This window comes from Giraffa tippelskirchi, chromosome X, assembly GCF_054371585.1.
Source record: "Giraffa tippelskirchi isolate mGirTip1 chromosome X, T2T-mGirTip1v1.2.pri, whole genome shotgun sequence".
NCBI lineage: Eukaryota > Metazoa > Chordata > Mammalia > Artiodactyla > Giraffidae > Giraffa > Giraffa tippelskirchi.
In genome coordinates this window covers 17,573,353-17,590,998 of record NC_137289.1, presented here as the reverse complement: position 1 = coordinate 17,590,998, position 17,646 = coordinate 17,573,353, and the positions used below count along the sequence as shown (strand labels likewise).

Sequence of the window (17,646 nt, the reverse complement as noted above, 5' to 3'; positions counted from 1 at the left end):
GTGGAAAAGCTTGAGATTCTCTTCTAATTTCAAGTTAGGAGGAAACTTACTGAGACATTTGTTCAGCACATATTTGCTGGATGCCTACCAAGTTAAAGGCATTGTGCTAAAAGGGTTCTTAGTTGCAATCAACAGGAACCAACTCTGGTTAACCTAAGGAGAAAAGGAATTCACTGGCAGGAAATCAGGTAGCAAACAGAGTTGACAGGAAAGCTGATAAGCCAGGCTTGGAAACGGTCTGAAACTGAGGGAAGTTCAGGGGTCAGCATCCCAGCCCAGCTCACACCCAGGAACAGACTGGACACTGCCGAACGACACTGTCACCACCAACCACTGCCAATGACAACTTGGATGCTACAACTGCTGCCATCAGAAGGAATTCGGAACTGTCCCTTGCTTCTTTGCAACACTGGCTTCAGATTCAAAGTCCTGGACAGGAGGCCTTGGTTGACTGAGCCTAGGTCATTGCCCATGTCTGGGCTGCCAAGGGTCAGGGAGAGTGAATGTTCGGCATTTTCAGTTTTTTCAGTGGAAGGCGGGCCCTGCCTCCCGTCACAATTCATACAATGGAAATTCCCTAACATACTCTCTCCCGAAGTGTTCTCATCCTGCCCCTTGCATTCAAATACAACAACATACTCATGGGACCCATGTTTCTTTCTCCAGCCAACACCTCTACTGAGCTTCAGACTCATATGTCTACAGGCCTTCATGACATCTCCATTTGGATGTCTAATTAGCAACTCAAACTTTTCATGGCAGATAAGAACTTCTTGATTCCCTCATCTCTGCTCCTACAAGCCTCCATCTCCCTCAGACATTCTTACCTCAATGAAGAGCACCACCAATCAGCTCCAATCCCAGGAATTTCCCTCCATTTCTTTCTCCCATCCTCCACAACCAGTCCCTAAGGATTTCCTGCCAATAGCTAAGGATGGCCTCTGGTTTCTACCTCCAAAATATATCTCAAATCAGCCCTCTTCTCACCTTCTTCAGCACTACTATTGGAGCTCAAGACATCAACATCTTTTTGCCTGTAACAGTCACCTGTGCCATACAGGGCACAAGTGGAAGCAGATGGCACACTCAAAAGAGATTAACCAAAAAGAATATAATGATTATTAACCATAATTCTGTATATATTATTATTGCTATATATATTATATATTATTACTATAAACCATTATGTGTAAACCATTCAGTTCAGTCACTCAGTCATGTCTGACTCTTTGTGACCCCATGGACTGCAGCACGCCAGGCTTCCCTGTCCATAACCAACTCCTGGAGCTTGCTCAAACTCATGTCCATCGAGTTGGTAATGCCATCCAACCATCTCATCCTCTGTTTTCCCCTTCTCCTCCTGCCTTCAATCTTTCCCAGCATCAGTGTCTTTTCCAATGAGTCAATTCTTCCATCAGGTGGCCAAAATATTGGAGTTTCAGCTTCAGCATCAGTCCTTCCAATGAATATTCAGGACTGATTTCCTTTAGGATGGACTGGTTGAATCTCCTTGCAGTCCAAGGGACTCTCAAGAGTCTTCTCCAACACCACAGTTCAAAAGCATCAATTCTTCGGGGCTCAGCTTTCTTTATGGTCCAACTCTCACATTCATACATGACTACTGGAAACACCATAGCTTTGACTAGACGGACCTTGCTGGCAAAGTAATGTCTCTGCTTTTTAATATGCTGTCTAGGTTGGTCATAGCTTTTCTTCCAAGGAGCAAGAATCTTTTAATTTCATGGCTGCAGTCGCCATCCACAGTGATTTTGGAGCCCAAGAAAATAAAGTCTGTCACTGTTTCCATTGTTTCCCCATCTATTTGCCATGAAGTAATGGGACTGGATGCCATGATCTTCATTTTTTGAATGTTGAGTTTTAAGCCAGCTTTTTCACTCTCCTCTTTCACTTTCATCAAGAGGCTCTTTAGTTCCTCTTCGCTTTCTGTCATAAGAGTGGTGTCATCTGCATATCTGAGGTTATTGATATTTCTTTCTGCAGTCTTGATTCCAGCTTGTGCTTCATTCAGCCAGGCATTTCGCATGATGTATTCTGCATATAAGTTATTAGCAAGGTGACAATAAACACCCTTGATGTACTCCTGTCCCAATTTGGAACCAATCCATTGTTCCATGTCCGGTTCTAACTGTTGTTTCTTGACCTGCATGCAGATTTCTCAGGAGGCAGGTAAGGTGGTCTGGTATTCCCATCTCTTGAAGAATTTTCCACAGTTTATTGTGATCTACACAGTCAAAGGCTTTGGCATAGTCAATAAAGTAGAAGTAGGTGCTTTTCTGGAATTCTCCTGCTTTTTCTATGACCCAGCAGATGCTGGCAGTTTGATCTCTGGTTTCTCTGCTTTTTCTAAATCCAGCTTGAACATCTAGAAGTTCTCGGTTCACGTACTGTTGAAGCCTAGCTTGGAGAATTTTGAGCATTACTTTGCTAGCGTGTGAGATGAGTACAATTGTGAGGTAGTTTGAACATTGTTTGGCATTGCCTTTCTTTTGGATTGGAATGAAAACTGACCTTTCCAGTCCCGTGGCCACTGTTGAGTATTCCAAATTTGCTGGCATATCGAGTGCAGCACTTTCACAGCATCACCTTTGAGGATTTGAAATAGCTCAACTGGAATTCCACCACCTCCACTAGCTTTGTTTGTAGTGATGCTTCCTAAAGCCCACTTGACTTTGCACTCCAGGATGTTTGGCTGTAGGTGAGTCGGTCACACCTACTAATAGTCAATAGTAATGGTGTAAACCATTAACTATTAGTTATTAACCAAGGTGAGGGCAGGCCTAAGAGAACAACCCAAAGATGGGGAAGCCTTGGGGAAAGCACAAGGAGCTGCAAGAACAAAACCCCAGCCAGTACCTTGCTGAGGAAGGAAGGAAATGGGGCAGGGAGCAATGGTAATGAGTTCCCACATCCCTCAGCTCTCACCTCTGACCACCTGCCAGTCCCTCCCATGGCCTAAACTCAACCAGAAACCAGCCAGCAAAGGGGCCCTGGAGATGCTGTCTACAGGGATCAGTCTTCGAGGTCAGAGAAGGGCAGACAATGAAATGATATAGAAGATAAAGAGGTTAAGGGGAATAACCAACACATCTTCTGATTGGTCATTTTGCTTTTCCTATTCCCAATCCCCCAAACTGATTCTCCACAGAGCAACAAGAGTGATCCTTTATAATGCAAGTCATACTATGGGCACGTTTAACCCATCCAGCGGTTTCTCATCACACATAAAATCAAATCCAAGCTACTCACTATGGCCTACATGGCCCTTTGTGATCTGGCCCTGCTTCTTTGATTCATCTTCCACTCCTTTTCCTTGTTCACTAAGTTCTAGGCATGTGCCAAACTCAGTCCTATCTTAGAGTCTTTGCATTTGCTATCCCTCTGTCTGGAACATTCTTTCTTCAGCTGACTGCGTGGATCCCTACTTACCCAATTTTAAACAGTCCTTTGTCCAGTTATTTTCTATCACAAGATTTTCTTTCATTTTCTTCATGGTGTCAAAGGATTTTGAAACCACCATTTAGTATCTGAGTTCCATTGAAGATCCCTGCATAATTATCCAAGTATAGATGTCAATTAAATAGTTGGATATATGAAGTCTTTTTCTTGTTTCAGGCTTTGGGGCTTTCTGTTTTTTTCATTGTATTTTAATTTAATTTTAATTTATAAAAATTCTTCCCAGGTGGCACTAGTGGTAAAGAATCTGCCTGTCAATGCAGGAGAAGCAAGAGAGATGGGTGTGATCCCTGGGTCAGGAAGATCCCCTGGAACAGGAAATAGCAACCCACTCCAGTATTTGTGCCTGGAAAATTCCAAGGACAGAAGAGCCTGGCGGGTTACAGTCCATGGAGTTGCAAAGAGTAGGACACAACAGAGAGAATGAGAGAGAGATAGGATTAATCATAAGTTTAAAGGGTTGTATACCTCCACCTAACCTCAATCAAGCCATAAAATATCTCCAATACTCCAGATAGTTCCTCCATGCTCCTCCAGCCACCCAATGATCTGATTTCTATCCCATAGACTCATTTTGTCTGCTCTTGAACTTCATATAAATGAAATCATATGGCATATAGTCTTATGTCTGGTTCCTTTTGTTCAACATAATATTTTTGAGATTCATCTGTGTTCTTGCATATACATATAAGTAGTTTGTTCCTTTTTACTGGAGATTAATATTCCAGCGTATTAATTTACCACAGTTTTCCCTTTTTCCTGTTCATGGATGTATATTTTGGCCCTCCACCAAAGGTCTGTATAGTCAAAGTTATGGTTTTGCCAGTAGTCATGTATGGATGTGAGAGTTAGACCATAAAGAAGGCTGAACACCAAAGAATTGATTCTTTTGAGCTGTGGTGTTGGAGAAGACTCTTGAGAGTCACTTGGACTGCAAGGAGATCCAACCAGTCCATCCTAAAGGAAACCAGTCCTGAATATTCATTGGAAGGACTGATGTTGAAGCTGAAGTTCTTATACTTTGGCCACCTGATGTGAAAAACTGACTCATTGGAAAAGACCCTGATGCTGGGAAAGATTGAAGGCAGGAGGAGAAGGGGTCAACAGAGGATGAGATGGTTGGGTGGCATCACCAATTCAATGAACATGAGTTTGAGCAAACTCTGGTAGACAGTGGAGGACAGGGAAGCCTGGCATGCTATAGTCCATGGGGTCAAAAAGAGTTGGACACAGCTTAGGAACTGAACAACAACAACAACTAGTTTTTGAGTATATGAATAAGGCTGATGTAAGCATTCTTTATATGAGTCTTTTTGTGGACCTATGATTATATTTATTTTGGATAAACACCTAAGGAGTGAAATTGTTAGGTCACAGGGAAGATGTATGTTTAATTTTAGAAGAATCTGGTAAACAGTGGTCTAAAGTGGTTTGCCATTTCCACCAACAATGCATGAGATTTTCTATTGCTCCACATCTTCGCTGACATTTTATGCTGTCAATTATTTTTATTTTAGTTATTCTAGAGGGTGTGAAATGATTTTTCATTGCACTTCCCAGATGACTAATAACATTGAAAATATTTTCATGTGTTTAGTGGCCCTTCATCTACCTTCTTTTGTAAAGTGACTTTTGCCCATTTTTTATTATGTTTTTGGTCTTTTGTCTGTTATGTGTGTTATGAACACTTTATCCGATCTGTGGCATGACTGTTCATTTTCTTACTTGTGTCTTTTGATGAGAAACTTTTTATGTTGAGGAAGTTTCATTTATTCTTATTTTTTATTCTATATCAGTGCTTTGTATGTCTTGTAAAAAACCTGTTGCCTATCCCTGGGTCATGGAAAATATTCTCCTATATATTCTTCTAGAAGCATTAGAGTTTTAATTATATTTAACTGAATTTAGGTATATGATGCATCTCAAGTTAATTTTTAAGTAAACAGTGATGTAGGGGCTCAAGGTTCATTTTTTTTTTTCATTAAGAATATCTTGCTATGGGACTTCCCTGGTGGTCCAGTGGCTAAGACTCTGTTGTCCCAACGCAGGGGCCTCATTTGATCCCTGGTCAGGGAACTAGATCTTACATGCTACACCTAAAGATCCTGCATGTTGCAACTAAGACCCAGTGAAGACAAATAAATAAATAAAAATAAATTTAAAAAAAGAATATCTGGCTATTTTCAGTACCATTTGTGAAAAGACAATCTTTTCCTTGTATAACTGCCTTTGCACCTTCATTGAAAATCAACTGTATGTATATATATACATATAATATTTATTATATTTTTTACAGTCTCCTTATTCAGGAACATTTCATGCAAAGATGGACACAATAAAGGACAGACACGCTGTGGACCTAAAAGAAGCAGAAGAGATTAAGAAGAGGTGGCAAGAATACACAGAAGAACTATACAAAAAAGATCTTAATGACCCAGATAACCATGATGGTATGATCACTCACCTAGAGCCAGACATCCTGCAGCGCAAAGCCAAGTAGGCCTTAGGAAGCATCACTACAAACAAAGCTAGTGGAAGTGATGGAGTTTCAGCTGAGCTATTTCAAATCCTAAAAGATGATGCTGTGAAAGTGCTGCACTCAATATACCAGCACATTTGGAAAACTCAGCAGTGGTCACAGGACTGGAAAAGGTCAATTTTCATTCCAATCCCAAAGAAAGGCAATGCCAAAGAATATTCAAACTACCGCACAATTGCACTCATCTCACACGCTAGCAAAGTAATGCTCAAAATTCTCCAAGCTAGGCTTCAACAGTACGTGAACCGAGAACTTCCAGATGTTCAACCTGGATTTAGAAAAGGCAGAGGAACCAGAGATCAAACTGCCAGCATCTGTTGGATCATCAAAAAAGCAAGAGAGTTCCAGAAAAACATCTACTTCTGCTTCATTGACTACACTAAAGCCTTTGACTATGTAGATCACAACAAACTGGAAAATTCTTCAAGAGATGGGAATACCAGACAACCTTACCTGTCTCCTGAGAAATCTGCTTGCAGGTCAAGAAGTAACAGTTAGAACCAGACATGGAACAACGGACTGGTTCCAAATTGGGAAAGGAGTATGTCACGGGTGTTTATTGTCACCTTGCTTATTTAACCTATATGCAGAGTACATCATGCGAAATGCCAGGCTGGATGAAGCACAAGCTGGAATCAAGTTTGCAAGTGGAAATTTCAATAACCTAAGATATGCAGATGACACCACCCTTATGGCAGAAAGTGAAGAAGAACTAAAGAGCCTCTTGATGAAAGCGAAAGAGAAAGCTAGCTTAAAACTCAACATTCTGAAAACAAAGATCATGGCATCTGGTCCCATCACTTCATGGCAAATAGATGGGGAAACAATGGAAACAGACTTTACTTTCTTGGGCTCCAAAATCACTGTGGATGGCGACTGCAGCCATGAAATTAAAAGACTCTTGCTCCTTTGAAGAAAAGCTATGACCAACCTAGACAGCATATTAAAAAGCAGAGACATTACTTTGCCAACAAGGTCCGTCTAGTCAAAGCTATGGTGTTTCCAGTAGTCATGTATGGATGTGAGAGTTGGACCATAAAGAAAGCTGGGTGCCAAAGAATTGATGCTTTTGAACTGTGGTGTTGGAGAAGACCCTTGAGAGTCCCTTGGACTGCAAGGAGATGAAACCAGTCAATCCTGAAAGAAATCAGTTCTGAATATTCATTGGAAGGACTGATGTTGAAGCTGAAGTTCCAATACTTTGGCCACCTGATGTGAAGAACTGACTCGTTGGAAAAGACCTTCATGCTGGGAAAGATTGAAGGCAGGAGGAGAAGGGGACAACAGAGAATGAGATGGTTGGATGGCATCACCAACTCAATTAACATGAGTTTGAGCAAATTCTGGTAGACAGTGAAGGACAGGGAAACCTGGTATGCTGCAGTCCATGGGGTCGCAAAGAGTCAGACATGTCTGAGCTACTGAACTGAAGTGAACTGAATGTGGTGATATTACGAGGTGGGTCTTTGGGAGGTGTCTAGGTCATGAGGGTGGAGCCCTCATCAATGGGTTAGTGTCCGTATAAAGCAGACCCCAGAGAACTCTCTCTTTATCTCTCCATCATGTGATGACACAGAGAGATGATGGCCATCTGTGATCCAGGAAGAGTGCTCTTACCAGACACCAAATCTCTCAGCACCTTGATCTTGGACTCTCAGCCCCCCGAACTGTTAGAAATAAACTTCTGTGATCCATAAGCTACCCAGTCTGTGGTAATTTTGTTATAACAGCCTTGACTGAAATGGCTTTGGACTCAACAGCAACACCTCCGCAATTCTAGGCAAAAAGCAAGCAGTGTTTACTCAGGAAGAGGTGACCATGGTGTTTTGTCCTAAACACAAACACTAATGTTCTGATATTCATCCAGTGTGAGGGTCTGTGCTGGGTACGAGGGATACAGAAATGAATAAGACAGACCCATTCTCTGCCATCAAGGAGCTCACAGTCTAGTAGAGAAAGCCAGACCATTAAGAAGAAAACAAAGAAAGAGCACTTCAGGTTGTAAGGAGAGCTATGACGGGAATAGAGAGGGAGGCTTGGGGAGAGTCATGGGGGGGAAGGGGGACCACTATGGAGGGTCAGCATTTTTCATAGAAATAAGACAAGCTTGCTTTGCAAAGTTTTCATTCCAATGAGGGAGCCAGACTACAAACAAGTAGACAAAAGAATTAACCTAATTGTGGGTTATGATAAAAGAAACAAGCAAAGAAACAAAGGATGGTCAGAGAAGGTCTCTCCTGGGAGGTGCTATTTCAGCTGAGACCCGGTGGGTGAGAAGGAGCAAACTAACCCCAGAGCTGGGTAAAGAACATTCCAAGCAGTGGAAACAGAAAATCTAGTCTCCAGGATGGGGAAAAGCTGGTCATTTCCAGAAAGGAGGCCAGTGTGGCCTAGTGAACAAAAGGCAGTTTGGAAGGAAATGAGGTTGGTGAGATCTACAAGGGCCAGCCCAACTCAGGGTGAGGAGCAGGATTCTTACTCTAAATGCACAGAGAGAAGAAAATAGTTGCTTGCAGTCTGCTGTTTCTTGGCCTTTTGATCCAGACTGATCTTTCTCAGTAAACTTTCATTGGACAAATGGGTACAGGTTGTCAGTGAGAAATATGAAATGTCTGAAAGCAGAATAAACTTGTTGTTCAGTCGCTCAGTTGTGTCCAACTCTTTTGCAACCCCATGGACTGTAGCCCACCAGGTTCCTCTGTCCATGGGATTTCCCAGGCAAGAATACTGGAGAGGGTTGCCGATTCCTTGTCCAGAGGGTCTTCCGCACTCAGGGATTGAACCCTCGTCTCCTGCATTGGCAGGCAGATTCTTTACCATTGAGCCACCAGGGGAGCCCAAGGTATCAATTACATACTGTAAAGTTCACCCATTTTAAGTGTACAATTCTCTGTGTCCCTATGTTTTCTTAAAGACCTCTACATGAGAACACCTAAGGAGATTTGTAAGCAGAGGACAGAACCTTTATCTTTCCTTCAAATAAAGGGATTCATATGGGTAATCATACTCTCTGAGCAAACAGCTCTATAATTGTTAGCATATTCCTTCAAACTAGTCATCTTAAAGATTACAGTATTTGTTCCATCTTATAAAACAGAGAGCCTAAGGAGCAGGGAAATTAAACAATTTAGCTGAAGTCAGACATTTAGCCAGAGCTAGACTTCAAAACTGAACTGTTACACAAGTCATATTCTGATTCTAATTGCTTAATATGGGTTGGTTTTCCCTGTTTACAGATGGCTACTCTTGTGTGTTCATCTCACTCAATTGAAGTCCGGAAATGTGAAAGGGCTCCAGGAATTCAAACACCCTTAAGGCCTCATTTCAGATTGCTAAACACAGATTAAGTGTGAGTAATACACTCCAATGCTATAAATGAAGAAATAAGATGTTTATCTCTTTGTTTTTGGAGTAATATATGAAAGTTTATGTTGATCCTTAAAAAATTAGGTAGAACATTCCATCACACTAGTCCAGAAATCAGTTTCTGAGAATGTTGGTCAACAGGAGCCCAACAAGAATGTATAGAATAATTGCTCACAAGCAGAATGTGAAATATGAAGATATTATTGCAAAAGACCTTGCTATTTTCCAGAATATATTAACAGAGGTATAACATTCAGTCCAAAACATTTGTAAATTCATCCTGTTTTTAATCCAGCAGTTTTGAGTTCCTTGTAAAGTATCCTAGAGAGCCAAGTGAGGATTTTACCATTCTGAAACCCAAAGTCCCAGAGTAGGACACGTGTATGCTCTCTCTAGACTCCAGTCAGCATCGGCTAAGAGTTGGAGAGGGACAGGGAGATCAAAAGGTGTTTGCTGGGATCACCTGAGAACCTAGCACAGTGCTGGGAATGAACTAGGCTGAAGACAATGGGGAGGGGAAACAGTATTTTATTTTCTTATTGTTTGTGCATTTAAAAAAAAGCCCTTTTGTTGAGTGTAAGTGTAGAGGTTGGTGAATTCTCACAAGCTAACCACACTTGTATAACCAGATATTTTTAATATCACATCTTTTTTTAATTTTAAAACTTTTATTCTTTATTTTTTATTGTAGTATAGTTGATTTACAATGTACCATGTGCACAGCAAAATGATTCATACATATATATAGGGCTTCCCTGGTGACTCAGTGGTAAAGAACCTGCCTGCCTATGCAGAAGACGTGGGTTTGATCCCTGGGTGAGGAAGATCCCCTGGAGAAGGAAATGGCAACCCACTCCAGTATTCTTGCCTGAGAAATCACATAGACAGAGGAGCCTGGCAGACTACAGTCCATGGGGTCACTAAGAGTCGGACACGACTGAGTGACTTCACTTTCACCTTTCCCTTTCATGCACTGGAGAAGGAAATGGCAACCCACTCCAGTATTCTTGCCTGGAGAATCCTAGGGACGGTGGAGCCTGGTGAGCTGCCGTCTGTGGGGTCGCACAGAGTCGGACACGACTGAAGCGACTTAGCATAGCATAGCATAGCATTATATATATGTGTGTGTGTATATATATACAGTCAGGTATATCTGTAAGCTGTTCAAGCTGGTTTTAGAAAAGGCAGAGGAACCAGAGATCAAATTTCCAACATCTGCTGAATCATCGAAAAAGCAAGAGAGTTCCAGAAAAACATCTATTTCTGCTTTATTGACTATGCCAAAGACTTTGACTGTGTGGATCACAATAAACTGTGGAAAATTCTTAAAGAGATGGGCATACCAGACCACCTGACCTGCCTCTTGAGAAACCTGTATGCAGGTCAGGAAGCAACAGTTAGAACTGGACATGGAACAACAGACTGGTTCCAAATAGGAAAAGGAGTACGTCAAGGCTGTATATTGTCACCCTGCTTATTTAACTTATATGCAGAGTACATCATGAGAAATGCTGGGCTGGAAGAAGCACAAGCTGGAATCAAGATTGCCGGGAGAAATATCAATAACCTCAGATATGCAGATGACACCACGCTTATGACAGAAAGTGAAGAAGAACTAAAGAGCCTCTTGATGAAAGAGGAGAGTGAAAAAGTTGGCTTAACGCTCAACATTCAGAAAACTAGGATCATGGCATCCAGTCCCATCACTTCATGGCAAATAGATGGGGAAACTGTGGAAACAGTGGCTGACTTTATTTTTGGGGGCTCCAAAATCACTGCAGGTGGTGATTGCAGCCATGAAATTAAAAGACGCTTACTCCTTGGAAGGAAAGTTATGACCAATCTAGACAGCATATTAAAAAGCAGAGACATTACTTTGCCAACAAAGGTCTGTCTAGTCAAGGCTATGGTTTTTCCAGTGGTCATGTATGGATGTGAGAGTTGGACTACAAAGAAAGCTGAGCATAGAAGAATTGATGCTTTTGAACTGTGGTGTTGGAGAAGACTCTTGAGAGTCCCTTGGACTGCAAGGAGATCCAACCAGTCCATCCTAAAGGAGATCAGTCCTGGGTGTTCATTGGAAGGACTGATGTTGAAGCTGAAACTCCAATACTTTGGCCACCTGATGCGAAGAGCTGGATCATTTGAAAAGACCCTCATGCTGGGAAAGATTGAAGGCGGGAGGAGAAGTGGACGACAGAAGATAAGATGGATGGATGGTATCACTGACTCAATGGATATGAGTTTGGGTAAACTCTGGGAGTTGGTGGTGGACAGGGAGGCCTGGCGTGCTGCAGTTCATGGGGTTGCAAAGAGTTGGACACGAATGAGCGACTGAACTGAACTGAACTGATGTTTGTAAACCCAAATTCCTAATTTATCCCTCCCCACTCCATTCCCCTTTGGTAGCCATGTTTGTTCTCTATATTCTGTATTTTTCTGTTTTGTAAACAGGTTCATTTGTATTATTTTTAAAGAGTCTACATATAAATGACATCATATGATAGTTATCTTTGACTTACTTCACTTAGTATGATAGTCTCTAGGCCCATCTATGTTGCTGCAAATGTTATTATTTCATTCTTTTTTTATGGCTGAGTAATATTCCATCCAATGGAGGATTTTTAACAAAGGAATAAGCAAAAATGACTCAGACATGCCCTTTGTGCTGGAGGAGGTGAGACAGATGACAACAGGGGAGACAGATGACAAACAAAATGATTACATTATAGTCCACATGCTGAATGGTCTAACAGAATTGTGTCCATGGTACCTAGGGACTTGGTGGAAAAAGTGGCTCATTTTACCACGACTTAACGAAGTCCTCACAGAGGAGGGAGACATTTGTTGTGAATATTAAAGTATAAGAGCTTGTCAGATGGAGAAGAGTGGAGACAGAACTTTGCGCTTAGAAAGAGTGTGGACAAAGGCAACTTGGGAGAAGCCTGAGGACAGCAGTGCAGGAGCCCTGGAGCACGAACATCCTTCTGTTGACCCCAAAGCCCTCTCCATCTGATACTCTTTTTTTCGTCCCCTCTTACAGCCCAGCTTCTCCAAAGAGCCATCTCCTTAACACTGCCTCTTCCTCCTCAGCTCCCATCTACTCCTCAACCCACTTTGATCTATCTTCCAGACTGTACTTTATTGAAAATACTCTTGCTGAGGCAGCCAACATCCTTGTTGGCAAATCGAAGGAACGTCTTTCTTTCTTTCTATCTTGCCTCTCAGTAGTATCCAGAAGTCAGTCATTGTTTCTTAGGACAATCTCTTTTCTTGGTTCCTTTGACACCCCACATCTTGAATTTCTTCAAGCTTCTCCTTCGATGTCTTTTGCTGGATCTCTTTCTCTCTCTGCACAGAGAGTAAATAAGAACACATGAAAAGTGTTTATAATAGTTTATGATAAATAGTAAGCACTTAATAAATAATATTTATTATTATGTCAGGTCTTCTGATGGCACCTTTTTCATTTTACCAGCTTTGCTATTGATTTATTTTTATTACCCAACCTCTAAATTTTATTACTCCTCAGGACTTATGCTTTATATACCATCCATAATTATGAGTCACAAATTTCTATCTCTAACCTTTCATATCCACTGAGCCCTCTTTTCAATCAGTAGGCAGAGTATTCTTTTTGAGACTTACATATCATCACATTTACTGCTGAAATATTGAGTACTTTCCCCTAAGATTGGTAATAAGGCAAGTATGTCCATTCTTATCACTTTTATTCGATATCATACTAGCATACTGGAGGTTCTAGCCAGTTCAATAAGTCAAGAAATAAGAAGCATATAAATTAGAAAGAAAGAAGTAAAACTTTTAATTCAGATAACATAATTGTGTATAAAAATGTAAGGAATCTAAAAATCTCACTAGAGGTAATAAGCAAATTAAGTAAGGTCACAAGATGCAAGGCTGATATACAAAATTAATTGTATTTCTATATATCAATAATAGTAGTGAAAAATTGGGAAATGAAAAATTTTAAACATTATTATTTATGATATCATCAAAAAACTTCAAACACCAAGGAAAAAAATCTAACAAAAGACAATTGAGTTCTCAAGATTGGAAAAAAAACACATTACTGAAGGAAATTAAAGAAGACCTAAATAAATGGAGAGATACATCATGTTTGTGGATTGGTAGAATCAATATTGTTAGGATCTTAGTTCTTCCAGGAATGACCTATGGATTTAATGCAGTCACATTTATAAGACCAAGAAATTTATCTTGTAGAAATTGGCAAGTTGATTCTAAAATTTATATGATGATGCAAAGATCCTAGCCAAAACAATCTTGAAAAATAAAAACTTTGGATGATGCACACTATCTGAATTTTACATACATACTCTAAATCTGGGCTTCTCAGGTGGCTCGGGTAAAGAATCTCCTGACAACCCAGGAGACGGGTTCAGTCCCTGGATTGGGAAGATCCCCTGGAGAAGGAAATGGCAATCCACTTCAGTATTCTTGCCTGGATAATCCCATGGATAGAGAAGCCTGGCGGGCTACAGTCCATGGGGTCACAAAAAAGTTGGACATGACTTCTCAACTAAACAACAACTCTAAACCTATTGTGTGGTACATAAAGATGGACAAAGAGATCAATGGAACTGAATCAGTTCAGTTCAATTGCTCATTCATGTCTGACTCTTTGTGACCCCATGGACTGCAGCGTGCCAGGCTTCCCTGTCCATAACCAACTCCTGGAGCAAACAAATCTCCCAGAGTTTGTTCAAACTCATGTCCATCGAGTCGGTGATGCCATCCAACCATCTCATCTTCTGTTGTCCCCTTCTCCTCCTGTCTTCAATCTTTCCCAGCTTGAGGGTCTTTTCCAATGAGTCAGTTCTTCACATCAGGTGGCCAAAGTATTGGAACTTCAGCTTCAACAGCAGGCTTTTTAATGAATATTCAGTACTGATTTCCTTTAGGATTGACTGGTTTGATCTCCTTGCAGTCCAAGAGATTCTCAAGAGTCTTCTCCAACACCACAGTTCAAAAGCATCAATTCTTCAGCGCTCAGCTTTCTTTATAGTCCAACTCTCACATCCATACATGACCACTGGAAACACCATAGCTTTGACTAGATGGACCTTTGTTGGCAAAGTAATGTCTCTGCTTTTTAATATGCTGTCTAGGTTGGTCATAGCTTTTCTTCCAAGGAGCAAGCATCTTTCAATTTCATGGCTGCAATCACCATCAGCAATGATTTTGGAGCCCAAGAAAATAAAGTCTGTCACTGTTTCCATTGTTTTCCCATCTATTTGCCATGAAGTGATGGGACCGGATGCCATGATCTTAGTTTTCTGAAAGTTGAGCTTTAAGCCAACTTTTTTACTCTCCTCTGTCACTTTCATCAAGAGACTCTTTAGTTCTTCTTCACTTTCTGCCATAAGGGTGGTGTCATCTGCATATCTGAGGTTATTGATATTTCTCCTGGCCATCTTGATTCCAGCTTGTGCTCCTTCCAGCCCAGTGTTTCTCATGATGTACTCTGCATATAAGTTAAATAAGCAGGGTGACAATATACAGCCTTGAATTACTCTTTTCCCTACTTGGAACCAGTCTGTTGTTCCATGTCCAGTTCTAACTGTTGCTTCCTGACCTGCATACATGTTTCCCAAGAGGCAGGTCAGGTGGTCTAGTATTCCCATCTCTTGAAGAATTTTCCACAGTTTGTTTCGATGTACACAGTCAAAGGCTTTAGTGTAGTCAATGAAGCAGAAGTAGATGTTTTTCTGGAACTCTCTTGCTTTTTTGATGATCCAACGGATGTTGGCAATTTGATGTTTGGTTCCTCTGCCTTTTCTAAATCCAGTTTGAACATCTGGAAGTTCTTGGTTCATGTACTGTTGAAGCCTAGCTTGGAGAATTTTGAGCATTACTTTGCTAGCGTGTGAGATGAGTGCAGTTGTGTGGTAGTTTGAACATTGTTTGGCATTGCCTTTCTTTTGGATTGAAATGAAAACTGACCTTTTCCAGTCCTGTGACCACTGCTGAGTTTTCCAAACTTGCTGGCACATTGAGTGCAGCACTTTCACAGCATCATCTTTTAGGATTTGAAATAGCTCAGCTGAAACTCCATCACCTCTGCTAGCTTTGCTCATAGTGATGCTTCCTAAGCCCCACTTGACTTTGCACTCCAGGATGTCTGGCTCTAGGTGAGTGATCACACCATCGCGGTTATCTGAGTCATTAAGATCTTTTTTGTTTAGTTCTTCTTTGCATTCTTGCCACCTCTTCTTAACCTCTTCTGCTTTTCTTAGGTCCATACCGTTTCTGTCCTTTATTGTGTCCATCTTTGCATGAAATATTCCCTTGGTATCTCTAATTTTCTTGAAGAGATCTCTAGTCTTTCCCATTCTATTTTTTTCCTCTATTTCTTTTCATTGATCACTTAGAAAGTCTTTCTTATCTCTCTGCTTGCTGTTCTTTGAAACTGCATTTAGATATACGTATCTTTCTGTTTCTCCTTTGCCTTTTGCTTCTCTTCTTTTCTCAGCTATTTGTAAGGCCTCCTCAGACAACCATTTTGCCTTTTTGCATTTCTTCTTCTTGGGAATGGTTTTGATCACTGCCTTCTGTACAATATTACAAACCTCCATCCATAGTTCACATTAAGAGGATTTCAACACATGAATTTGGGAGTAGGGTGGGGCATACAATTCATTCTAGCAAAAGAAATAAGAATAAAGAAGAAATGATCTGTTCATGGATTGGAAGAATTAATATAGTGAAAATGAGTATACTACCCAAAGCAATCTATAGATTCAATGCAATCCCTATCAAGCTACCAATGGTATTTTTCACAGAACTAGAACAAATCATCTCACAATTTGTATGGAAATATAAGAAACCTCGAATAGCCAAAGCAATCTTGAGGAAGAAGAATGGAACTGGAGGAATCAACCTGCCTGACTTCAGGCTCTACTACAAAGCCACAGTCATCAAGACAGTATGGTACTGGCACAAAGATAGAAATATAGATCAATGGAACAAAATAGAAAGCCCAGAGATAAACCCATGCACATATGGACACCTTATCTTCGACAAAGGAGGCAAGAATATACAATGGAGAAAAGACAATCTCTTTAACAAGTGGTGCTGGGAAAACTGGTCAACCACTTGTAAAAGAATGAAACTAGAACACTTCCTAACACCGTACACAAAAATAAACTCAAAATGGATTAAAGATCTAAACGTAAGACCAGAAACAATAAAACTCCTAGAGGAAAACATAGGCAAAACACTCTCCGACATAAATCACAGCAGGATCCTCCATGACCCACCTCCCAGAATATTGGAAATAAAAGCAAAAATAAACAAATGGGACCTAATTAAAATTAAAAGCTTTTGCACAACAAAGGAAACTATAAACAAGGTGAAAAGACAGCCTTCAGAATGGGAGAAAATAATAGCAAATGAAGCAACAGACAAACAATTAATATCAAAAATATACAAGCAACTTCTGCAGCTGAATTCCCGAAAAATAAACGACCCAATCAAAAAATGGGCCAAAGAACTAAACAGACATTTCTCCAAAGAAGACATACAGATGGCTAACAAACACATGAAAAGATGCTCAACATCACTCATTATCAGAGAAATGCAAATCAAAACCACAATGAGGTATCATTTCACGCCAGTCAGAATGGCTGCTATCCAAAAGTCTACAAGCAATAAATGCTGGAGAGGGTGTGGAGAAAAGGGAACCCTCTTACACTGTTGGTGGGAATGCAAACTAGTACAGCCACTATGGAGAACAGTGTGGAGATTCCTTAAAAAACTGGGAATAGAACTGCCATATGACCCAGCAATCCCACTGCTGGGCATTTACACCGAGGAAACCAGAATTGAAAGAGACGCGTGTACCCCAATGTTCATCGCAGCACTGTTTACAATAGCCAGGACATGGAAGCAACCTAGATGTCCATCAGCAGACGAATGGATAAGGAAGCTGTGGTACATATACACAATGGAATATTACTCAGCCATTAAAAAAAATACATTTGAATCGGTTCTACTGAGATGGATGGAACTGGAGCCCATTATACAGAGTGAAGTAAGCCAGAAAGAAAAACAACAATACAGTATACTAATGCATATATATGGAATTTGAAAGATGGTAACGATAACCCTATATGCGAGACAGAATAAGAGACACAGATGCATGGAACAATTTTATGGACTCTGAGGGAGAAGGTGAGGGTGGGACGTTCTGGGAGAATGGCATTGAAATATGTATATTATCATAT

At 40.7% G+C, this 17,646-nt stretch overlaps 1 long non-coding RNA gene across 1 annotated transcript in view; it reads left to right on the top strand.

Annotated features, from left to right (window-relative positions):
• The window catches only part of LOC145536185 (uncharacterized), a 34,210-nt gene extending 26,500 nt beyond the window's left edge, over positions 1 to 7,710 (top strand). Inside the window, exon 2 of the long non-coding RNA XR_014075690.1 lies at positions 5,771 to 7,710. This is a non-coding gene — a long non-coding RNA (uncharacterized LOC145536185). The remainder of the gene's footprint in view (positions 1 to 5,770) is intronic.
• The last annotated feature ends 9,936 nt before the right edge of the window (positions 7,711 to 17,646 follow it).